Source organism: Psammomys obesus, unplaced genomic scaffold, assembly GCF_907164565.1.
Source record: "Psammomys obesus unplaced genomic scaffold, mPsaObe1.curated_primary_1811, whole genome shotgun sequence".
Classification (NCBI taxonomy): Eukaryota; Metazoa; Chordata; class Mammalia; order Rodentia; family Muridae; genus Psammomys; species Psammomys obesus.
The window spans coordinates 4,833,720-4,860,456 of NW_026586463.1; the positions used below are offsets into that span (position 1 = coordinate 4,833,720).

Here is a 26,737-nt window from a genome sequence, read left to right on the forward strand (position 1 = left end):
TAGACCACAGAAGAGGACATTGTAGCCAGCCCTGAAGAGACCTGATAAGCTAGGATCAGATGGAAGGGGAGAAGGACCTCCCCTATCAGTGGACTTAGGGAGGAGCAGGGAGGAGATGAGGGAAGTAGGATGGGATTGGAAGGGAATGAGGGAGGGGGCTATGGCTGGGATTCAAAGTAAATAAACTGTAATTAATATAAAAAACATAATAAATAAATAAATAAAACTGGGAAGGATTAAGAGTTGTGTCCTTGTTGAAGGTATGGCCTTGTTTGAGGACATGTGTATCACTAGGGTTGAGTTCAGAGTCTTCTAAAACCTATACGAGACCCAGTGTTTCCTTTTCTGCCTATGGCCTGCAGGTCAGGATGTCAAGCTCTCAGTACCATGCCAGATTGCTTACCTCCAGGCTCACTCTTTAAAACTGCAAGCAAGCCCTCAATTAAATCCTTCTTTTGTAAGAGTGAGTTGGTCATGGTGTCTCTTCACAGTAATACCTACAATAGCTACAACAGAAGGGACTTGGGTATTGGTGTGACAGACCTGACCATGCTGCTGTTTGGAGGAATATGGGAACCTTTGGGACTCTGGACTAGAAAAGCAGTTGAAACATTTAAGTGGGGCTTGATAGTCCATCCTAGTAGGAATATGACATACAGTCATGGTAAGGGTGATGTGGACTATTCAGGCCCAGTTCAAGAGGTTTCAGAGGGGAAAGAATATTACCAAGTGTTCTAAAGAGCATTATTGTGAGATGTTAGTGAAGAATGTGGTTGATATTTGCCCTTTTCCTAAAAATTTTCCAGAGCATAAATTAAAATTTTAGATTAATGGATTTGCCAAAGGAAATGTCAAGACAGCTTATTACTGACTGTGTCACATTGTTATTGGTGATCACTTTTATACAGATCTACAAGAGCAAGACAAACAAAGATAAATTTAAAATGTACACTTTGAGGAGACAAAAAGCACCAGGAAATGTAATGTTGGAGCCAAGTTCTGTGCTCAAGATTATCAAAAGTTTAAAGAAAGATCAGATTCAAATGAGAATGATAACTTCAGGACATTACCCCACTCAGTTAATCCTGCAACCAGTGGAAGGAATAAACCTGAAGAATTTCCTTGACCTAAAAACCATCAACAAGTCAAAACTTAAGCAAATTCAAGGACTGCATTTCAGCCCAAGCAAGCAGAAGAATTTGGCCATTTCAGCCAATCTCACTTTTCAGTTAAGGAAAGCTCCTGCGGCGGTGCCAGGCGTTAGCCAGACTACCATTAGTGTAGTCCCCAAATGGAAGCCTGTAGATGTGATTGCATGAAGCTATAAAGGTAAAGCCTGGATTGCATCGGCACACCCGAGATGCTGGAGATGCCAGAGCTGTGGAAACCAGCTGAGGAGAGGTACAGACCAGATGTGAAACTAATTCAGAAGAGAAAAGTGTGCTACAGTCAACAGAGCTGGAAGAGCTTGGGGAGCAGAAGATTACTTTGACTTCAGACACAGAGATAAGAATTTGGAGTTTGCACTGCTAGGCGATGGTCTTGCTTTGGTTCAATGTTTCTTTGATATGCTCCATTTCCTCTCTTTTGGTGTGGTAATGTATATTCTGTGTCATTGTATCCTGGAAGTATGTGATCTGTTTTTTACTTTGATTGTACAAAAGGTTACAGTTAAGAGATTGCCTTGAGTCTCAGAAGAAACATTGGAGCACTACACTGTCACAAGACTACAGACTATGGGAACTTTGGAAGTTGAGGTAAATGTATTTTGCATTATGATTTGGCTATAACACTATGGGAATCAGGGAATGAAGTGTGGTGGTTTCATAGGCTCATCTATTTACATGTTTAGTCCTCAACTGGTGAACTGTTTGGGAAGAACAAGGAGGAATAGCCTTGTTGGAGTAGGTTTGGCCATGTTGGAAAAGGTGTATTGCTGGGATGGGATTTAAGGTTTCAAAAACTCACACCAGGCCCAGTGTCTTTCTTTCTCTCTTTGCTTGGTACCCACATATAAAGATATAAAATTCTCAGCTACTCCCCAGCACCAGTTCTGACTGCCCATATGCTCCCATGCACCCTGCCATGATAATAAGGACTAATCATCTGAAACTAGGAGCAAGCCACAATTAAATGCTTTAATAAAAGCTTTTTATTGTGCTCAGCCATGCTGTTGCTTCATAGTAATCAACAGAAAGTAAGACATGACCTCTACAAAACTTTATTTCTTCTACATTTGTGGGGGTCAGGATCCAAGGGGAAGGGTGGTGAGTGGTGATGGAGCCACTCTATACATTTAAAATAATTAGTGTAATATTGCTGGCTCCAAACAAAATGTTGTACAGCAGATCTCTCAAAGTTACATGGCTTGCCAGCAAGTCTCATCTGTCTGTCCCATCATCCTCTCCCAACCACCACCTTATAATCTATGTCTATGAATTTTATGATATCAGATGCTAAAATAAATGAAATAATATAGCGTTTGTCTTCTGATGATTATCTTTAGTTAACATAAATTGTTCTTGCTTGATTTTATTATTGTGGTAAAGTATCCATTTTTAAAAAAAGACAACAATATTTCATTTCATTTGTTCTATATTATCTGTTTTTCCATTTTTATTTTTTTATTTTTTTTCAGTTATGTCTTTTTTTTAATTTTATTTTTTTTATTATCAGTTACATTTTAACTCTGTATCCCAGCCATGTCCCGATCCCTCATTCCCTCCCAGTCCCTCCCTCCCTCCCTCATCTCCACCGTGCCCCTTGCCAAGTCCACTGATAGGGGGGACCTCCTCCCCATTCATCTGATCCTGTTTTATCAGGTATCTTCAGGGCTGGCTGCAAAGCCCTCCTCCGTGGCCTAACAGGACTGTTCCTCCCTTGGGGGGTGGGGAGGCCAAAGAGCCAGTCATTGAGTTCCTGTTAGAAACAGTCCTTGTTCCCCTCACTATGGGAAACCAATTGGTTACTGAGCTACCACAGGCTACATCTGAGCAGAGGTTCTAGGTTACATTCATACATGGTCCTTGGTTGCATGTCAGTCTCAGAAAAGACCCTGTGCCCAGATATATTTGGTCCTTGTGGAGCTCCTATCCTTTCCTCATCAGACTAACTCCCCTTCTTTCTTATGATTCCCTGTACTCTGCCAAAGGTTTGGTCATGAGTCTTTGCTTTGAAGACATTGCTAGTTAGAGTCTTTCAAATGCGCTCAGTAGACTCCTGTCATATGTTCAATGCGCATCCCATCTGTCTTTCTAAACGAGGATTGATAATCTTACTCATTGGCACAGGAGACAACTTCCTGAACAGAACACCAACAGCACAGGCTCTAAGAGCAACAATCAAAAAATGGGACCTCATGAAACTGAAAAGCTTCTGTAAAGCAAAGGACACTGTCATCAAAACAAAACGCCTGCCTACAGATTGGGAAAGAATCTTCACTAACCCTTTATCTGACAGGGGACTAATATCCAGTATATACAAAGAACTAAAGAAGCTGAAAAGCAGCAAACTAAGTAATCCACTTAAAAAATGGGGAACAGAGCTAAAGAGAGAATTCTCTGTAGAGGAATATCGAATGGCAGAGAAACACTTAAAGAAATGCTCATCCTCATTAGCCATCAGGGAAATGCAAATCAAAACGACCCTGAGATATCACCTTACACCCATCAGAATGGCCAAAATGAAAAACTCAAGGGACAACACATGCTGGAGAGGTTGTGGAGAAAGGGGAACCCTCCTCCACTGCTGGTGGGAATGTAAACTGATACAACCACTCTGGAAATCTATCTGGCGCTTTCTAAGACAATTAGGAATAGTGCTTCCTCAAGACCCAGCTATACCACTGCTAGGTATATACCCAAAGTTTGCTCAAGTACACAAAAGGGATATTTGCTCAACCATGTTTATAGCAGCATTATTTGTAATAGCCAGAACTTGGAAACAACCCAGATGTCCATCAACGGAGGAATGGGTACAGAAATTGTGGTATTTTAACACAATGGAATACTATTCAGCAATCAAAAAGGAGGAAATCATGAAATTTGCAGGCAAATGGTGGGATCTAGAAAAGATCATCCTGAGTGAAATATCCCAGAAGGAGAAAGACAAACACGGTATATACTCACTTATATAGACCTATAAGATATGATAAACATAATGAAATCTATACACCTAAAAATGATAATCAAGAGAGCGGACATGGGGTAAGATTATCAATCCTTGTTCTATATTATCTTTATCCATCTATCCATCAATGGACAGATATTTGTTATTTCTACAGCTTGGGTATTATAAATCATATTACAATGAGATCACAGTGCAAATATCATCCTAAGATCTTCATTTGATTTGTTTAGGGTAAGTTTGCACAACTAGATAGCTGGATAGCACTTCTGTATTGTTTTCCCATCGACTTCACCTCTTGCATTCTCACAGCAATGCCTGAACTCCAAATTTCATATATCTCATCTGCTTGAATCCTTGCCTTTGTTTTGTGCTCAGTTCCACATTCATACCTAAATTAACTATAAACTGGAGTCTATAATTTTTATTCTAGATGATTATGAAACAGTGTGTATGGATTATATGTGGGCATTCAGTGTTTTGTCACAAGAAGTACCCCAGAGATTATACCAGCTAACTGTTTATCCAGAGACAATAAATGCAAAACAGGAGAGGTAGGTGAATTGTGAGCTTATGTCAGGTACATTCCAAGGTAAGATGAGATGGTAAATACATCAGAACAAAGTCCAATGCATCAGGCAAGCAAGCATTACTAAACGCCCCTTTGCAGAATGATAGCGGCCTCCTTTTTCCTTCCCTCTGCCTTGTGAAGGTGTCTGGACAGAAGCTCCTAAGTAGAAGCCCTAGACATATTTGTATAATTTGTAGATGCACTTGCCATTTTAGGTATTTGGTTCCAATTATAAGACCAATAGGAGAAAGACACTTGGTTAATCGAATGTCTTATTAAAATGAAATGTAGAACTCTTGTAGAAATAAGTTAAAAGAGTAGAAATACAAATATCACGGGAAAGGATTATGATGATTGTAACTTTTGAAGGAATAAAGGAGCATGTAAGACTAGAGTTTGGTTGTTTAAAGTGATGTGTCACCCCTGTGAGGCCCATGAGCCACTGAGAGTTGCTGGAGTTGGCCTGTCTCCCAATTGTTCAGATGTGAATGGAAATTGGATATTGGTTACAATTGCACATCTGACCTCTTTCTCACTGTATCCCAAGGAATGAGAACTGAGCTGAGTGATTAGTACAATGAATATCGGTCTGTCTCTATCTGGCACAACTAATCTGATAAAATGTTTTAAATTACGGAGTTCAATCTCATTTATGCCCTTTCTCTATTCCAGGTAACTGCCAGACAGAAATCTTGGAGAGTTTAATTAAAAACATCTTATTTAGATCCTGATGTTCCTATGGGTTGGAACATGCCAGGTGATAGCGCAAATAATACATTCTAAATAGAACTGCAGAAAGAGATATCATGTATTATGGATGACTAAGACACTTGAAGGGCTTCTTCAGTTATTGTGTCCTAGGGTTCAGAATATTATTTAACTATCTCATGGGGCCACACTAGTCAATGAATATACTTTAAGAAAAGGAAACACAGTATTTTAGGAGAAATAGAAACTTTGTGGGTCAGAGTGAATGACATAATACTCAAGCTTTAATGAATAAGATAATTTGACCTCAGTATATGGTAGCCAGGTAATTGTGGATACTTTTTCCATTGTAGGCTATTTTTAATTGCTTTATGCTTTGTAATTGCTAGCTACAAAGGCAAGAGTATTCATATTGCTGCAGTTTGACATTAAACAAATGAGTCTGTTTACCCTGTTGGGGTAAAAAGACTGAGTTGGATAATAACTCTTTCCAGACATTGACAAGTGGAATGGTACTTGCAGCCTTCAGTGATTTTTCAGCCAAGTCTACACATCAAGTCTGTTGAGGACAAGGTAGCTAGCCATGTCCTGCTGCTTTGCAAACCGTTAGTGGTCTCACTTTAAATTGTCTGCATCACACCTGTGGAATATGCAGATAAGATTCTTTATGTTGTTTTATTTTTGTTTTGTTTTCTTTTTACAATAAACACAGGCAAAGAAAGCAACCTCCTGAATTACTGTGACTCACCAGGCCCTTAGACGTCAATACATCCTCTTTACTTCACCACAAGGCTTTCTAAAGCCAGACTTTTACTTAATTACATAACTACAGCTGGATCATCTCCCATTACTTAACTACTTACTATAACACATCCTGAGCTTGTCAGTACTATCTATTGTCTTAAATATTTATTGAGAAAGTAAATGAGAAAGGACAAGTGAGAAGTCTATGTAGTCATTTCTATTTCTCTTTGGAGAATAAGAATCTCTTTAAGAGAATGGCAGGACTGTGAAGACCCAGGTTACCTAGTGGGACTTGACATCTAGAGCTGTTTAATGATGGTTAGCAGCCAGAGAATAAAAGAGAAGAGCAGAACAAAGAGAAGAAGAAAGCAAATAAAGATAAAGCTACATCATGCAAAATGAAGCCAGGGTGGTCAGAGATGTGCTGGGTTTACGCGTTTATTTAGCTCATGTCTTCAGCTTACATCAGATGAGAAGTAATGATTCTCCTCTGGAACTGACAGGTTTACTGTGAGATTTCCTAACTGAAGGAAAGCAAGTAAGGAGCTTCACATTCTAGTTTTCCCTGAAATCTCAGCAATTGATGGAGCAAAGAAGAATGTGCTTGAGACAAAGTTTTCAGAGAGAAAACTGTCTTTGCCACGGCTGTACACGGCAAGTGCACATAAACAAACGTTTTCCTGTCTCAGTGCAAGCCGCAAGAGATGCTTTTTAAACTCCCTGCAAACTTTCATCAATAATATCCTCACAAAGATTTACATTTTAGTAGGTGTGCAAACGTTGTGAAGCAACAATTCATGGAAAATCACAATTTTAATGGATTTAAAACCTCTTCCCTGGTGTCTAGAAGATTTCTTAGTGAGTAAAAGTGCTTGCTGCCCTTGCAGAGGACATATGCTTGGTTCCCAGAAGCCACATGGTAGCTCACAACACCTACAACTCCAGTTCCAGGGAACCCTAGCACCCTCTTCTGGCTCCCACAGACCTCAGCACTCATGTGCTGCTCACATACTCATGCAGTCACACACATATCCACAGAAAATTATAAATAAATAAATCTTAATGAACTTTACTCCTGCCAAAGTATATGAAAAAGAAACACACACACACACATACAGGCACATGCTCATGGTCGAGACACACACAGACCCATGTACACACACCACACACACACACACACACACACACACACACACACACACACACTTATTGACTATAATGATATACCAAAACAGCCTAATGGTGAAAATGCAACTTTCACAGGACTCTTCTCTTTTCATCTTGGTATTTAGGAAATGATGAATGTCAGAATTACTGCCTACACATGTCTTTTGCATACATTTCTGGCCTCTCCTCTTAACTCCAGAATTAGGGGAAAGAACTATTGCTTTATGTTGGCACCATTAGTCTGGATGACTTACAATTTGATCGGGCTCCCGTGGTAATTGAAGCAAATTTTAGAATTAGAATTAGCTCATAAACTTTGGAAATTATCTTTCCTTTCAAGCAAAATTGTAGACTTTACTATTAAAGAGTTTTGATAAGTTTTTGTGCACTAGATTCTTGGGCTATTAAAAACTAGCACTTGAAATTCAGAGAAATTAAAAAAAATAAGATCTTTACACTAATTAAACATTAATTCTTCACTTTTTTTTCTTGCATTAGATAAAGAGAGAACTACAACCAAGGTGGTCCACCAGCCCATTCCTCCAACAGTTTCCTATCTCTCTCCTCTCTCTCTTGCGCTCTATCTCTCTCTCCTGAGTCTTTCTTTTTGAAGTAGGAACATTTCAAATACCCAGTTAATGTCTTTTTAACAGCACCATGTTACATTGTGTCCATGGGTGGATCTGTGGAGCACATCCCTAGCAATGCAATTGTTCAGCTGCATAACTAAGCCTAAGATTCCAGAGAGTTTCAGGAAAACGGACAGGTTTGTATATTTTACAGTGGGTTTATAGCTATGATGGTTAGTATTCATTTCAAACTGATAGGACTCTAGAGTTCACCTGAAGAACAAACCTGTGGTATATCTGTGAGGGATATTTTTCAGGTTAGAATAATCGAGGTAGGAATACCCTGAGCAAAACTAAATGGTCTCAGTAGGTATCTCTCTCTCTCTCTCTCACACACACACACACACACACACGTATAAAACAATAGTAATTTGAGAAGAAGAGATCATAAGCCTAAGGGGTAGGAGGACAGGAGAGGAGTCTGAGGAAAAGACGAGAAATAATGTACATACAGTATTCCTGTGTGAAATTGTCAAAATGATAAATTAAAAATCTCAGGAAAACACATAATAACTCTTGCTTATAAGCATGGCTTGGGCATCATTTTGCTCCCGACATTATGTGTTTGCAACAATGTTAGCAATTTATTTTGCACAACCGCTGCAAGAAAACTGAAAGCTTTGACTTCAGTAAACTCAGATGCGAGTATGAGAGCCATGATTTCAGCGTCCCAGGACACAGAATGCTTTAAAAGTCGTCACTCTTCAAGAACCAAGAGCAACTGGGGTGGACAGCACAATTTTCACAAGTGCCTTGGTTTTGGAGAATCGTGTTCTCTGGTGACATTCACCTCAACAGTATGGAATACTTTCTAGAATTTTCAGATAATGCCTTTACGCACCTTTAAAGTGTTTACCTGGAGGAAGTATCTCCATAAACTGGACCTGTCTGATTCTGTCCATCATGAAACATTAAATTTGGAAACCTGTTATTCTGTTTTCTGAGATTTCTGACTCACGTAGCTTCTGCTTGGTGAGAAAGAATTAAATCTGCTTTAAGATGTTCAGCTTCCTTGGCAAGCATATAAGTTGAATCTGACCAACCTTGTTGGGTTAGCCTTCTTATTACTACTCATCACAGCTTTGTTTTAATCTAATTTTTCACTTTTGTATCATCCATCACCGTTTATATATCTGTAGTTTCTCCATCATTTTTGCCAGCTTGCTTTTGCTATCCTAGCACACTTTTGAGAATTTTGTGTTCCTTGTACTTGAAAATTAAACAAAAAAACAACTCATTTGACATGTATTATTATGAGAACTGTAGTAAAGAATGCAAACAATTAGAATCACAAACTTCATCATTGTAGGATTATACAGCAATAATAATTCTAATATTTAACTAAAATAGAACATGTTATTGAAAGTATATGTACACAATAAGTCACCAATTAGAAATACAAAGTGTCAGGTTTTTACTATTATATTTGTCATAGGATTTGAGCTTACTCTGGGTACAATTTTGATATTTATTTTTAGTTTATTTTGTTTATGCTTTATTGTTTCCACAAGAATAAAATATATATGTGTGTTATATCAAATACATGCAGAATAACAAACATGTAACAATTTTGTTCAATTTTTAATAGACATTTTCAAGTGATATCTTTAAATATAAACATTATCTTAGTGTCTGATAGTAATGTTTGACTTATCTGATATTTGAATCATTATAGGTTTTAAACATAAAATCTAAAATAATAACACATTTGCACACACATACATAAACTCAAGATGTTCTGTATAAAACTGTCACTGTTCAACTGTGTTTACCTTTTAAATTGTGCCATTCATGGTTCAATTTGAAATGAAAGTAGAATAAATGAAAACATTTTATAATTTAAACATAGTTTAATATAGCTAGACCTAATGAAACCAACCATTTCTCAGAAAGTATAAAACCTAAACTTCTGGAGAAAGACTTCCAATAACCATTCCAACAAGACTATAGGATGTGATTTAGAAAAGAATGATGACTATAGAGAATGTTTTTTAGATGATATGAAAAATGTACAGTTGCATTTAGAATTTTTGAGAATGTTCCTTTGGAGTTTTTTTTAAAACAACATTTTGGAAATGATTGCTTAGGAGTTCTCTGTTGTGCTGATTTAACAGTAAATGAAGGCAATGTTTCACTACTGTACTCATTAGAAACTTTCATAACTTTCATCCATAACCAATTGGCCAGTCTAAAAGAATTCAGCTTTGATTCAAACAGGTTAAAAAAGCAAAAGTAGCTTTTTTTCTTCAAGTACTTTACCTTTTGTATGGTGGTAATACTGTCTTTGCAAATAGAATGAGACTTTAAATCATCCATCAATAAATGTTATCTTCTCTTTTCCTCCCAAGGCAATTTTCATTCTTTATCTGGATTTTTAAGTAGGTTGTTTCCTAGCTATTATGATGTTTCCTATGTGTTCTCCTGGACTACAGTGATAAACTGCTGAATGTTTATACTATTATGCTGAAACACTGAATAGAAAATAGAAAAAAATAACAAGGTAATTAAGATAAGAAGCAAAGACTAGATTCGTAATAAAAGATGAGAGGCATTACTTCTTAGTGCTGTTCAAAAATCACCACTTGTAATTTGAAAATCAGTACAATGTATGCGGATGACATGTCAAAGGCAATTTTGCTTAGCAAACTAAAGGGAACATTTCTGAGTTCTTGTGTGAATAAAGTCTCCTGATACATCTCAGAGTAAATCATTCAAAATAGTCCTGTTTAAACTGAGCACTTTAGCAAAAATTAGTAGGAAAAAGGATGTGAAACATTAAAAAATAAAGACAAAGCTTCCCAATAACTAGCTCTGAATCTTTAGATATACATATAATCTCTTCCCCTGAATCAAGAAAACTTCTCTTTAGAAAAGATGAAAACCACTACAGAAAACTACAACCAATCAGAACTCAAAGTTGTGGAGACTAGTCCCAATGGATAAATCTACGAAACATTCTTCCACTTAAGAATCAAGGACCACTGCAGACAAGGGGGCAGAAAGACTGTAAGATCAAGGAATGTGCTGTGAGATTGTGTTTCCTTGGAATGTCAGAATTCACCCATAAACTCTCATCAACAACTCCTTAAATGTGAGCTGAAAAAAGATGACACCAATAACCATATCAAAGTAGATGATGAAACCCAGTGAAGCCTCAACCCTACATAAAGAGCTTAGGCAACCAAGGAATGCTGAGATCAGGAAAAATAGCCTTCTCAGGGAAAAGCACATGAACTAATACCAAGCTCATACCAAGCAATGTACCCTGAAACCTCACATACCAGTAACATTAAACAAAGTAAGTAGGTTATATCCATGTAATGACAAATGAAAACAAAAAGCCATGAATTTGATAATAAAGTAGGAGGATTTGAAGGAAGGAAAAGGAAGGGAGAAATGTTGTAGTTGTGACTTCAAAAAGAAAAAGATGTGAAAAGAGAAGGAAAACAAACTCAATGATAGAATTTTCAAAAATTCTTAAAAGTTTTGTATCCAAGTAGATCAAAGACATCAACATAAACCAGACACACCAAGTCTGTTAGAGGAAAATTGGATAAGAGTCTTGAACTCATTGGCACAGGAGACAACTTCCTGAACAAAACACCACAAGCTCTAAGATCAACAATCAATAAATGGGACCTCATGAAACTGAAAAGTTTCTGTAAAAAAAGGACACTGTAAACAGAACAAAACAACTGCCTACATCTGACAAAGAACTAATATCCAGAATACATAAAGAACTTAAGAAGTTAAACACCAAAAACCAAGTAATCCAATTTAAAAAATTGGGTACAAAGCTAAACAGAGAATTCTTAACAGAGGGATATCGAATCACAGAGAAACACTTAAAGAAATGCTCAACATCCTTAGCCTTCAGGGAAATGCAAGCCAAAACAACCCTGAGATTTCACCTCACACCCATCAGAATGGCTAAGATCAAAAACTCAAGTGACAACACATGCTAGAGAGGATGTGGAGAAAGGGGAACTCTCATCCATTGCTGGTGGGAATATAAACCTGTACAACCATTTTGGAAATCAATCTGGCACTTTCTCAGAAAACTAGGAATAGTGCTACCTTAAGATCCAGCTATTCCACTCCTGGGCATATATCCAAAATATCGTCAACCATACAACAAGGACATTTGCTCAACTATGTTTATAGCAGCTTTATCAGTAATAACCAGAATCTGGAAACAACCTAGATGTCCCTCAATCAAGGCATGGATACATAAATTGTGGTACACTTACACAATGGAATACTACTCAGCTTTTAAAAACAAGGAAATCATTAAATTTGTGGGCAAATGGGTGAAACTAGAAAATGTCATCCTGAGTGAAGTAACCCAGAGGCAGAAAGATACATACATATGGTATATACTCACTTATAAAATCTATACTCCTAAAGAAGCTAAACAACAAGAAGGACTTAATCCTCATTAAGTCCCATAATGTTTAATCCTCATTCAGAAGGGCAAGCAGGAAAGAAATTGGATTGAGGAGAAGACAGGTAACAGGATAGGAGCCTACCACAGAGGGCCTCTGAAAGACTCTCCCGGCAGGTTATCTAAGCGGATGCTGAGACTCATAGTGAAACTTCGGGCAGAGTGCAGGTAATCTTATGAAAGAAGGCAGGGATAGAAAGACCTGGAGGATACAGGAGCTCCAGAAGGAGACCAACAGAGCCAAAAAACCCGAACCCAGGGTGCCCTGCAGAGACTGATGTACCAACCAAGGACCATGCATAGAGAGGACCTATACCCCCTGCTCAGATGTTGCCCTTGAGAAGCTCAGTTTCCATAGTGGTCTCCTTGTAAGGGAGCAGGAGCAGTTTCTGGTGTGAACTCTGTTGCCTGCTCTTTGATTACCTCCCCATGGTGGGGTAGTCTTACTAGGCGACAAAAAAAGAGGATCCAGACAGTCCTGATGAGACCTGATAGGCTAGGGTCAGATTATAGGGGAAGAGGTCTTCCCCTATCAGTGGACTAGGGGAGAGGCATGTGGGGAGAGAGGGAGTTGGAATTTGGAGAAGATGAGGGAGGGGCCCATAGCTGGGATACAAAGTGAATAAAATGTAAATAATAATAACAACAATAGTAATAAAACATGCTATCCTGTAAGCCTTGCAAAAAATGATGGTTGTGTAATATTAAATGATAGCCATTTGTTCAATTCAGAGTCTTCCTTGAAGAATCTCATCATGTAAAGAAGAGACTCAGAGATAAGTCAGTGATTACAAAACACTTTAAATTTGTCATTAAAAAAAATTTTGGAGGCTGTTAAGCACACACTTTCTATTTACTAGGATAATTAATTTTATTCATTCTGAAGTCCTAGATGGGGATGAAGACTTTATAGTCATAGTTTTATAATTAATCTTAATTGGTTAGGCGTTAAAAAGGTGTTTTAAGGTCTAGAAATGTTTTTAGGTTGATAGATACAAAATATCATAAAAATATTGTGGGTACAAAACTTTAGACTCACCAACATAGGAAAGATGCTGTTTTCCTCAACGTTGCCAAATACAAATAAGCAAAAGTCAATGAATGTAAATTTTATATATGGTTTTCCTGATTATTTTCTGTTCTACTTACTGTACATAGTTCATTGTATATATGTATAATAAGATGGATGTAAATATAAAATATGCCTTTTTTTAAGTTTTATTTTTCTCATTAGTTACATTTTGTTAATTCTGTATCCCAGCTGTATCCCTCCTTCCCTCCGCAGTCCCACCTTCCCTCCCTCATCTCCTCCCTACCCCTTTCCAAGTCCACTGATAGGGGAGGACCTCCTCCCCTTTCATATGACTACGTTTTGTCAGGTATTTTCAGGACTGGCTGCAAAGTCCTCCTCTGTGGTCTAACAGTACTGCTCCTCCCTTGGGAGGTGGGGAGGTCAAAGAGCCAGTCATTGAGTTCTTGTTAGAAATAGTCCTTGTTCCCCTTACTATGGGAAACCAATTGATTACTGAGCTATCACGGGTCACATCCGAGCAGAGGTTCTAGGTTTTATCCTCTTATGGTCTTTGGTTGAGTGTCCATCTCAGAAAAGACCCTGTGCCCAGATATGTTTGGTCCTTGTGGAGTTCCTATCCTTTCCACATCAAACTCCCCTTCTTTCGTATGATTCCCTGCACTGTGCCGAGGGTTTGGTTATGAGTCTTAGTATCTACTTTGATACACTGTTAGGTAGAGTCTTTCAGATGCCTTCTGCAGTAGACTCCTGTCATACATTCAATGCATATCCCATTTGTCTTTCTAAATGAGGATTGATCATCATACCCCATGTCCACTTTCTTGATTATCTTCTTTAGGTGTATAGATTTCATTATGTTTATCATATCTTTTAGGTCTATATAAGCGAGTATATTCCATGTTTGTCTTTCTCTTTCTGGGATACTTCACTCAGAATGATCTTTTCTAGATCCCACCATTTGCCTGCAAATTTCATGATTTCCTTTTTTTTTTTTTTTTTTTGATTGCTGAGTAGTATTCCATTGTGTAAAAATACCACAATTTCTGTACCCATTCCTCCATTGATGGACATCTGGGTTGTTTCCAGGTTCTGGCTATTACAAATAAAGCTGCTACAAACATGGTTGAGCAGATGTCCTTATTGTGTACTTGAGCAAATTTTGGGTATATGCCTAGCAGTGGTATAGCTGGGTCTTGAGATCAATGGAACCGAATAGAAGACCCAGAAATAAACCCATGTACCTATGAATACTCAATTTTTGACAAAGCAGCCAAAACCATTCAATGGAAAAAAGATAGCATCTTCAACAGATGGTGATGGTCTAATTGGATGTCTACATGCAGAAAAATGGAAATAGACCCACATTTATCACCCTGCACAAAACTAAAGTCTAAGTGGATCAAAGACCTCAACATAAAACCAGACACATTAAATCAGTTAGAAGAAAAAGTGGGAAACAGCCTAGAACTCATTGGCACAGGAGACAACTTCCTTAACAGAACTCCAACAGCACAGGCTTTAAGAGCAACAATCAATAAATGGGACCTCATGAAACTGAAAAACTTCTGTAAAGCAAAGGACACCGTCATCAAAACAAAACGAATGCCCACAGATTGGGAAAGAATCTTCACCAACCCGTTATCTGACAGAGGGCTAATATCCAGTATATACAAAGAACTAAAGAAGCTGAAAAGCAACAAACCAAGTAATCCAACTAAAATATGCCTTTTACCAGACAAAAAGGGGGGATTATGGAGGAATGTCATGTGTATGTAGCAGTTGTCAATAAAGAGCTGATGGGCAAATCAGCTGGTCAGAAGGACAGGAGGTGGAAAGCAGGACTTCCTGGTATGGGGAAAGGAAGAGGAAGAGAAGAGAGAAGGTTTTTCACCAGGAGCTATGGAGAAAGACAGATGTGTTCATGGATGCTGGGAGGCTGGCTGAAAAAGAAGATGGCTCTGATCATGTGGCTGTTGAAATAGACTCTTGGAGCAAAAGCCACCCCAGGAGCCACCAGGTTGGCAAGTGGCTGGTTTTTATGTGGCTTTTTAAAGGTTCTGGGATAAGAGTAGCTCAGAATCTGCCCAGCATAGTGCTTACAACTTAAAAAAAAAAAAAAAAACAAAACTCTAATAGCAGTGAGATACCATACAGCAGGGTACAAAGAGGAACAAAGCTAAAGCCGACAAGTGAATATGTCTGGATAAACTGTTCGAGGTTATAACTTTGGAAATTAATTTTGAAATGCTCACTAAAATTAATCAGGTGGAAAAGTCAGTGGGAAAGTCAAAAGAAAGTTTGTGTTCAAAGTCACAAAGAGAGTACAAATATTTTAGGTGAGCCAAATTATTGGGTGTGAGGAGGTAGAATACAGAACCTCTTCTAGCTGCCAAAAGTAGATGAGAGCCTCACATAAGCAAGAATCTACCTAGATCATTCTAGAATACCACTTCCTTAGCTAGCAGTAGGTAAGGAAAGGAGGCTCATCTTGTGTTATGGCTTCACCAGGACTCAGAGTACCTCTCAGGTAGGGGGCACACTACACAAGACCATGGCTGATTGTTGGACTTTATTCTTGCATTCCAGTGTTTCCCCTGCCTTTCTAGGGAGAAGAACTAGAAAAGCATTGTTCCATGATGTTCGTGCTATATGTCTTCTTATTGGTTGTTTGTATGGTTCTAAATACATAGAAAGTGAAAATGGTGAGAAGTGTGTGGAGCCAAATACATTTAAGAAGTTATTTATTCAGGATATGAAGTAGTTGAACATGAAATAAATGGAAAATATTAGTTTGTTTTTTATACCATTAGAACACTAAAACAAAACATAGTCACTATGAAATTATTTCAATGACTACAATTAATCTGATAGGAACACATGCATATGGGATATCTAAAAATCTATATGCAACAATTGTAACTGTTGTTATTGGATCCTGTTCTAGTTACGTGAAACTTTAATGTCTTGTTATAGGAAGTATTGGATATTGATAGATCTGAATCAGTTGAACTTTCAATGAAACCTCAATTCTCTTTTTAATTAATTTTTTATTTTTATATTAATTCCATTTTATTTGCTTTGTATCCCAGCTGTAACCCCCTCCTTCATTCCCTCCCAATCCCACCCTTCCTTCCTCATCTCTTCCCATGCCGCTCGCCAAGTCCACTGATATAGGGGAATCCCACCTCCTCTTCCATCTGACCTTAACTTATCAGGTCTTATCAGGACTAGCTGCAATGTCCTCCTCTGTGGCCTGGCAAGGATGTTCCTCCCTCAGGGTGGGATGTCAAAGAGCCAGCCACTGAGTTAATCTCAGAGACAGTCCCTTTGTTCCCCTTACTAGAAAACATTCTTGGATACTGAGCTGCCATGAACTACATCTGAGCAAGGGTTCTAGGTTATATTCATGAATGAACCTTGGTTGGGGTATCAGTCTCACAAAAGAAACATGTGCTCAGATATGCTGGTTCTGTTGCTCTCCTTGTGGAGCACCTGTCCTCTCCAGATCTTTCTATCTCCCCCTTCTTTCATAAGATTCCCTGTACTCTGCCCAAAGTTTGGTTATGAATCTCAGCATCTGCTTTGTTAACCTGCAGGTAAAGTCTTAGGAAGCACCACATTAATTTCTGAAGTGGTTATACAAGTTTACATTCCCACCAGCAGTGGAGGAGGGTTCCCAATTCTCCACAACCTCTCCAGCATGTGTTGTCACTTGAGTTTTTAACCTTTGCCATTCCGATGGGTGTAAGGTGAAATCTCAGGGTCGTTTTGATTTGCATCTCTCTAACGGCTAAGGACTTTGAGCATCTCTTTAGGTATTTGTCTGCCATTCTATATTCCTCTACAGAGAATTCTCTGTTTAGGTCCATACCCCATTTTTTAATTGGATTGCTTGATTTATTGCTTTTTAATTTCTAGTTCTTTATATATTCTGGATATCAGCCCCCTGTCAGATATGGGGTTGGTGAAGATCCTTTCCCAGTCTGTAGGCTGTCGTTTTGTTCTGATGACAGTGTCTCTTGCTTTACAGAAGCTTTTCAGTTTCATGAGGTCTCATTTATTGATTGTTTCTCCTACAGCCTGTGCTGTTGGTGTTCTGTTCAGAAAGTAGTCTCCTATGCCAATGAGTTCTACACTCTTCCCAACTTTTTCTTCTAACTGATATAGTGTGTCTAGTTTTATGCTGAGGTCTTTGATCTACTTGGACTTTAGTTTTCTTCAGTATGGATCTATTTGCATTTTTCTACTTGTAAACATCCAATTAGACCAGCACCATTTATTGAAGATGCTGTCTATTTTCCATTGTATGGTTTTGGCTCCTTTGTCAAACATCAAGTATCCGTAGGAATATGAATTTTTTTCTGGGTCTTCTATTCAGTTCTATTGATCCACATGCTGTTCCTATGCCAATACCATGCAGTTTTTACTACTATTGCTTTGTAGCACATCTTGATTTCAGGGATAGAGATACCTCCAGAGGATCTGTTGTTGTACAGGATTATTTTAGCAATTTGGGTTTTTTGTTTTTCCATGTGAATTTGAGAATTTTTCTTTCAAGGTCTGTAAAGAATTGTGTTGGTATTTTGATGGGAATTGCATTGAATCTGTGGAATGCTTTTGACAGGATGGCCATTTTTCACTATGTTAATCCTACCGATCCATGAGCATGGGAGATCTTTCCATCTTCTGATAACTTCTTCAATTTCTTTCTTCAGAGACTTGAAGGTTTTTTCAAACACATCTTTCACTTGCTTGGTTAGAGTCACAGCAAGGTACTTTATGTTTTAGTGGCTATCGTGAAGGGTGTTGTTTTCCTAATTTCTTTCTCAGCCCTTTTGTCTTTGGTATCAAGGAGGACTTTTGATTTTTTTTGAGTTAATTTTGTATTCAGCCACTTTGCTGAAGGTGTTTATCAGCGGAAAAAGTTCTCTGGTTGAATTTTGGGCTCGCTTATGTATATTATTATATCATCTGTGAGTAGTGATACTTTGACTTCTTCCTTTCCAGTTTGTATTCCCTTGATCTCCTTTAGTTGTCTTATTGCTCTAGCTAGGACTTCAACTACTATGTTGAAGAGATATGGAGAGAGTGAGAAGCCCTGCCTTGTCCCTGATTTCAGTTGGATTGGTTTGAGTTTCTCTCCATTGAGTTTGATGTTGGCTATAGGCTTACTGTATATGCCTTTACTATGTTTAGGTACATGCCTTGTATCCATGATCTCTCCAAGACTTTAAACATGAATGGGTGTTGGATTTTGTCAAATGCTTTTTTTGACATCTAAGAAGATGATCATGTGGTCTTTCTCCTTCAGGTTGCTTGTATCGGGGATTAAATTGATAATTTCCATTTATTCAACCACCCCTGAATGCCTGGTGGATGATATTTTTTATGTGTTATTGGGTTCAGTTTTGCAAGGATTTTATTGAGTATTTTTGCATCGATGTTCATAAGAGAGATAGGTCTGAAGTTCTATTTTTTTGTTGGGTCTTTATGTAGGTTAGGTATCAAGGTGACTGTGGTTTCATAGAATGAGTTTGGTAATGCTACTTTTGTTCCTATTTTGTGGAATAGTTTGAAAAGAATTGGAGTTGCTCCTCTCTGACAGTATGGTAGAATTCTGCTTCTGCACTGAAACCATCTGGCCCAGGGCTTTTATTGGAGGGGAGACTGTTGATGACTGCTTCTATTTCCTTGGGGATATATAACTATTCAATCTATTTACCTGATCTTGATTCAATTTTGGTAAATGGAATCTATCAATAAAATTGTCCATTTCATTCAGATTTTCAAATTTTGTAGAATATAGGCTTTTATAGTAAAACCTAATGATTGTTTGGATTTCCTCAGTGTTTCTTGTTATGTCCTTTTCATTTCTGATTTTGCTGATTTGGATAATTTCTCTCTGCCTTTTAGTTTGGCTAAGGGTTTGTCTATCTTGTTGATTTTTCTCAAAGAACCAGCTTTTTGTTTCATTGACTCTTTGAATTGTTTTATTTGTTTCTAATTTATTGATTTTAGCCCTGACTTGAATATTTCCAGCCGTCTTCTCTTCTTGGGTATGTCTGTGTCTTTTTTTCCCCCTAGGGTTTTCAGGTGAGCTATTAAGTTGTTTGTATGAGATGTTTCAAATTCCTTCCTGAAGGAACTTAGTGCTATGAACTTTCCTTTTAGCACTGCTTTCAATATGTTCCATAAGTTTATGTATGCTGTGTCTATATTTTCATTGGTTCTAGGAAGTCTTTAGTTTCTTTCTTTATTTCTTCCCTAACCCAGCTGTCATTGAGTAGAGAGTTGTTCAGTTTTCATGTATGTGTAGGCTTTTTGATATTTCTGTTGTTGAGGTTCAGCTTTAGTTGATGGTGGTCAGATAGGATACAAGGGATTATTTCAATCTTCTTGTTTCTGCTGAGGCTTGCTTTGTGACCAACTATATGGTCTATTTTGGAGAAGGTTCCATGAGGTCCTGAAAAGAAGGTGTACTCTTGAATTTGGATGAAAAATTCTGTATACATCTATTAGGTCCATTTGATTTAGGCCCTCTTTAAGTGCCTTTATTTCCCTGCTTACTTTCTGTCTGGATGATCTGTCCCTTGGTCACAGTGGAGCTTTGAAGTCTCCCAGTATTAAGGTGTTGGGATTGATGTGTTATTTAGCATTAATAATGTTTCATTTAAAAATGGAGATAGTCTTGTATTTGGGGCATAGATGTTCAGAATAGTGATGTCCTCCTGGTGGTTTTTTTCCTTTGATAAGAATGAAGTGTCTCTCTTCATCTCTTTTGGTTACTTTTGGTTGAAAATCTATGTTTTTAGATAATAGGATAGCTACCCCAGTTTGTGTTCTGGGTCCATTTGCTTGAAACACATTTTCCAGCCCTTTACTCTGAGATAGTGTTCATCTCTGTTGCAGAGGTGTGTTTCTTGGATGCAGCAGAATGTTGGGTCCTGTTTCTGCAACCATTCTGTTTAGTCTGTATCTTTTTATTGGAGAGTAGAGTCCGTTGATGTTGATAGATAATAGTGACCAAAGAATGTTAGTTCCTTTATTGTAGAGTTGGTGGTGTTACTGTGATTCATGGTTTGTTTTCTTTTAATTTTTGTTGTGAAGTTATCTGTATCCTATGTTTTCTTGGATGTAGTTGTTTTCATTGGATTGGAGTTTTCCTTCTAGTATCTTCTAGAAGGCTGGTTTGCTGTGTAGATAGTGCTTAAATTTAGTATTGTCATGGAATATGTTGTTTTCTCCATTTATGTTGATTGAAAGATTTCCTGGGTATAGTAGTCTAGGTTAACATCTGTGGCCCCTTATAGTCTACATGACATCTGCCCAGGCCCTTCTGGCTTTCATAGTTTCTGTTGAGAAGTCTGTTTTCATTCTGATAGGTCTACCTTTGTATGTTACTTGGCCTTTTTCCCTTGCTGCTTTTAATATCTTTTCTTTGTTCTGTAGATTAAGTGTTTTGAATATGATGTGACTTGAGGAGTTCCTTTTCTGGTCTAGTCTATTTGGTGTTCTGTAGGCCTCTTGTATGTTTACAGACATCTCTGTCTTTAAAGTGGGAAAATTTTCTTCTATGATTTTCTTGATCATATTTTCTGGACCTTGGAGCCTGGAATCTTCTTTTTCATCAGTTTCTATTATTCTTAAATTTCATCTCTTTATAGTTTCCTTGATGTTGTGTTTGGGACTTTTCTGATTTTACTTTTTGTTTGAAAGAAATATCAATTTCTACAAGTGTATCTTCAGCACCAGAGATTCTCTCTTCCATCTCTTGTATTCTATTGGTGATGCTTACCTTTGTGGTTCCTGATCTTTTCTCTAAGTTCTCCAGCTCCAGGGTTTTCTCAGTTTGTGTTTTCTTTATTGAATCCAATTTTGTTTTCATGTCTTGCACCATTTCCTTTATCAGTTTGACTGTGGATTCTTGTCTCTCTATGATGGTCTCTATTATTTTGTTTGTTTTCTCTCTATATGCCACTAATTGTGCCTCTATTTGTTTGGCTATATTTGCCTTTATTTCTTTGAGAGATTTGTTCATTTCCACTTTATTTGCCTCCATTTGTATGATTATATCTTTGAGAGATTTGTTCGTTTCCACTTTATGTGCCTCTAATACCTGGATAATCATAGCTTTAAAATCATTTTCTTATGTTTTTGATGAACTGGAGTATCCATTGATTTTGGGGTGAAGCCATGATGTCCTGATTTTTGTTGGATACGTTCTTATGCCAACCTATGGTCATTTGCTTATCTGTAACCTTCATTGTTTGTTCCCGGATTCTGTAGTTCAGACTGGGACCATCTTTCCCTGGTTTCTGGAGTATTCTTCAGGAAGATGAGAGAGGTCCACTCTTTTCAGAGTGTGTATTTGTGTTTTAGCTGTACCTAAGGGAGGAAGGTCTGTGGTCACAGAATGACATATGCAGGCAAGAGTGGGTGGGTGGGTGGAAGTGTGCCTTGAAGGACGGGCAGTGGCACAGTGCAGGCACAGAAGGAGTTGCAGGTCCTGGTGGTGTTTGCAGGCACTGGTGGTGTTCCCGGGCATATTTCGCTTGTGCAGATTCCCTGAGTACCTCAGTGTCCTATAGGCTACTGGTATTCAGTTCTGTCTAGGCTCCAGGAGTTGTTTGCCTGGACCCCACTGGAAGGCCCCCAGAACCGGGGCTTCAATGTGGAGAACACTGTCCCAAGAATCCCTGTTTCCCACAGTGGGTGTGTGGGAGGGAGGGATCTGATATCTGGCTGCTAGCTTAGAAGGATCCTGGATCTGGGGCTCTGCAGGCACTTGAAGGTGCACTCACTCTCCAGCAGGTCAAATCAGAAAGCATAGGGGTTACTCCTTTTCTCTACTCTCAGATTTGGGTCTTTTGGGGCAAATGCGGGTGTAGGAACTCCGTCAGCTCAGTGGTGCTACAGCTGCAGAATTTGGGACTCCAGCTGCAGCAGTGGAAATGAGAGGCCGGTACAGATGCCTGTAGCAAATCCTGGGGAGCTACTACAGTAGTCCACAGACGTGTTTGGCTTGGTAGGTCTGGTGTACCTACCTGGCTTTGTGGGTTTGGCAGACTTTGGTCACTGTACAGCTGGCTTCCACCACTGAGGGATTGGGTGGCCCATACAGTCACTGGCTAGGAGGCCCTGCAGAACCCTCACAGTGCTTTCAGACCTGGGACTCGGAAGGCTGGTACCGTGGACTCTGGGCTCAGAAAGCTGGTACTGTGGACCTGGTACCATGGATCCGGGACCTGGAAGGCTGGTACAGCTGGTAGCTGCCACTTAGGAGGTAGAAGCCCTGCCTCTGCTGTCTCAGTCACCAGGCAGTGAGTTCTGTGCTAAGAGTCTTGGGTACTGTGGGCTGCCTCCGCTGAGAAGGGGGTGGGAGGCCCAAAAAGGGGAAGTGCAGGGGGATCAAATATTCCCCACCATCTGTCCCGAGAAGTCTGTGGGTGACCGGAATCTAAATGGTCTCAGCTCGCGTGTTGTCCCCTCTCATCCAGGAAGCCTCAATGTGGATTTTCTGGCTTTAGTTGCCCCTCCACTCACTAATTTCGGAGTTTCAGATCCTCTGACTCTCAGATATGGTGTCTGTTGGTGGCCATCACCTTGGATCTCTCAATTCTTCACATTCATAAATAATAAATTTCTCCAGAAATTCCCCAAATCTCAAGAAATCATCTTAAATTAAAATTAGGTCATTTCTATGCAGTTTTTATAACTATTGCTCTATAGTACAGCTTGAGATCAGGGATGGAGATACCTCCAGAAGATCTTTTATTGTAGAGGATTGTTTTAGCAATTCTTGGTTTCTTGTTATTCCATACGAAGTTGAGAATTTTTCTTTCTAGGTCTGTAAAGAATTGTGTTGGCAATTTGATGGGAATTGCATTAAATCTGTAGATTGCTTTTGGTAAGATGGCCATTTTTACTATGTTAATCCTGCCAAGCCATGAGCATGGGAGATCTTTCCATCTTCTCATATCTTCCTCTAATTCTTTCTTCAGAGACTTGAAATTTTTTTCATACCAGTCTTTGACTTCCTTGGTTAGGGTTACACCAAGGTACTTTATGTCATTTGTGGCTATTGTGAATGGTGTTGTTTCTCTAATTTCTTTCTCATCCCTTTTGTCTTTTGTATACAGGAGTGCTACTGATTTTTTTGAGTTAATTTTGTATCCGGCCACTTTGCTGAAGGTGTTTATCAGCTGTAGGAGTTCCTTGGTAGAGTTTTTGGGGGTCACTCATGTATACTATCATATCATCTGCAGATAGTGATAATTTGACTTCTTCCTTTCCCATCTGTATCCCCTTGATCTCCTTCAACTGTATAGTACTGGCATAGAAACAGAATGGTGGATCAATGGAATCGAACAGAAGACGCAGAAATAAACCCACACACTTACGGAAACCTGATTTTTGACAAAGATGCCAAAACCATACAATGGAAAAAAGATAGCATCTTCAACAAATGGTGCTGGTCCAACTGGATGTCTACATGTAGAAAAATGAAAATAGATCCATACTTATCACCCTGCACAAAACTGAAGTCCAAGTGGATCAAAGACCTCAACATAAAACCAGACACATTAAATCGGCTAGAAAAAAAAGTGAGGAATACCCTAGAACTCATTGGTACAGGAGAAAACTTCCTGAACAGAACACCAACAGCACAGGCTCTAAGAGCAACAATCAATAAATGGGACCTCATGAAACTGAAAAGCTTCTGTAAAGCAAAGGACACTGTCATCAAAACAAAGCGACTGCCTAGAGATTGGGAAAGAATCATCACCAACCCTTTATCTGACAGAGGACTCATATCCAATATATATAAAGAACTAAACAAGCTGAAAAGCAATAAACCAAGTAATCCACTTAAAAAATGGGGAACAGAGTTAAAGAGAGAATTCTCTGTAGAGGAATATTGAATGGCAGAGAAGCACTTAAAGAAATGCTCAACCTCATGAGCCATTAGGGAAATGCAAATCAAAACAACCCTGAGATTTCACCTTACACCCATCAGAATGGCCAAGATGAAAAACTCAAGGGACAACACATGCTGGAGAGGTTGTGGAGAAAGGGGAACCCTTCTCCACTGCTGGTGGGAATGTAAGCTGGCACAACCACTCTGGAAATCAATCTGGCGCTTTCTCAGACAACTAGGAATAGCGCTTCCTCAAGATCCAGCCATACCACTCCTAGGCATATACCCAAAAGAGGCTCAAGTACACAAAAAGGACATTTGCTCAACCATGTTTGTAGCAGCTTTATTTGTAATAGCTAGAAGCTGGAAACAACCCAGATGCCCCTTAACTGAAGAATGGATGCAGAAACTGTGGTACATCTATACAATGGAGTATTACTCAGCAATGAAAAATAAGGAAATCATGAAATTTGCAGGTAAATGGTGGGACCTGGAAAGGATCATCCTGAGTGTGTTGTCCCAGAAGCAAAAAGACACGCATGGTATATACTCACTCATATAAACATACAACATAGAATAAACCCACTAAAATCTGTACATCTAAACAAACTAAGCAAAAGAGAGGACCCTAACTAAAATGTTCAATCCCCATCCTGAAAGGCAAAGAGGATGGACATCAGAAGAAAAAGAAAATAGGAAACAACATCGGAACCTGCTACAGAGGGCCTCTGAAAGCCAGAAGAAAACAGGAAACAACCTTGAAACCTGCCAAGGAGGGCCTCTGAAAGCTTCTGCAGTATAGACTGTCAAAGCAGATGCTGAGCCTGATGGCCAACTGATGGGCAGAGTAAATGGAATTTTATGTAAGAAGTGGGAAATAGTGAGAGCTGAAGGGGACGGGAACTCCACAAGGAGAGCAACAGAACAAGATAATTTGAACACAGGGAACTTTCCAGAAAATCATACTCCAACCAAGGACTATTCGTGGAGATGACCTGGAACCCCTGCACAGGTGTAGCCCATGGCAGTTCAGTGTCCAAGTGGGTTCCATAGTAATGGGAAGAGGGACTGCCTCTGACATAATCTGATTGGCCTTCTCGTTGATCACTTTCCCCTGAGGGGGGAGCAGCCTTACCAGGCCACAGTACAGGACAGTGCAGCCACTTTTGATGAGAACTGATAGACTAAGATCAGAAAGAAGAGGAGAACCTCTCCTATCAGTGGACTTGGGGAGTGGCATGCATGCAGAAAGGGGAGGGAGGGTGGGATCAGGAGGGGAGGAGAGAGGGGCTTATGGGGGGATACAAAATGAATAAAGTGTAATTAATAAAAAATTTTAAAAAAATTAGGTCATTTCTAATATTATGTCTAATAGAATGTTACTAAGTGCTAGACAAACAGTACAAATATTAGCACATTTATTGCACTCACAATCCTAAGAGGTTGGTCCCAGTGTTACACCTGTTTTGTAAATGAGAAATGGAGATCCACAGATTCACAGATTTATCCCTCTGTTTAATCCAGATAAATATTGATTCAACCAGGGTGAGACCTTAGTAGCCTTTCTCTTTCCGTCAGGGGGTCTATGCTCTCACTTCTCTGAAGTGTACTCCAGAATAAAGAAGACTAGCTCTTACTCCACAACATATCCAAAGAATGCACAATCGGGAAAACACACCAGGAATTATTAGGCAGGGAGTTAATTTTGGAAAGCAGCATCTTGATACCCACAACCTTTTCTCCAGGATAGCATACTTTGATAGGGTGAGGCCCTTTCAGAAGAAGGCATGGCCATTTTAGAAGGCTTGATAGTCTAAATAGCTAAAGACTTCATCTGAAACCTGAAATCTCCAGCATTGATACTCAAAGCTTTGTGGCCCACTTCTCACTAGGTCTAATGTCCCAGGCATCATTTTGTGTTATGTTTGCTGTATCATTTTGTGTTGTCCACTTCCCTTCATTGACTCTAGAATGATAGTTATTATAACATATTTATATAGTAATAAGAGAATAAATGATGCACAATAAACCAATATATATTACTGTCTTGTTACTTAGAATATTTTCATTGTACTCTTGCAAAAGGAAGCTTATTTAATTGCTTTTGTGAAAACCTAAAAGTGAAAATTTAGTCCTCTGATGAAGATAATCTCACAACCTTTATTCACATTTTGAATGTGGATCCTTTGAGTCACTTTTCATGTCAGTCAATGCTTACTTGATTTTCTACACAATCATCTTTGATGCTATAAAGAACATCGAAGATTTAGCAGTTTTTAAAAGGTGCTGCCTTGACAGCTGCCTGGCTGTATAAAAACCAAGAAATTTAAAATAAACTCTAAACAGAGATATTAAAATGCTGTGTAAAGTGTATATCTTAGAATTAATGAGAGGCTGC

At 38.8% G+C, this 26,737-nt stretch overlaps 1 pseudogene; it reads left to right on the plus strand.

Annotated features, from left to right (window-relative positions):
• The first annotated feature begins 1,360 nt into the window (after window positions 1–1,360).
• The window catches only part of LOC129672452 (60S ribosomal protein L10a-like), a 144,652-nt pseudogene continuing 119,275 nt past the window's right edge, over window positions 1,361–26,737 (plus strand).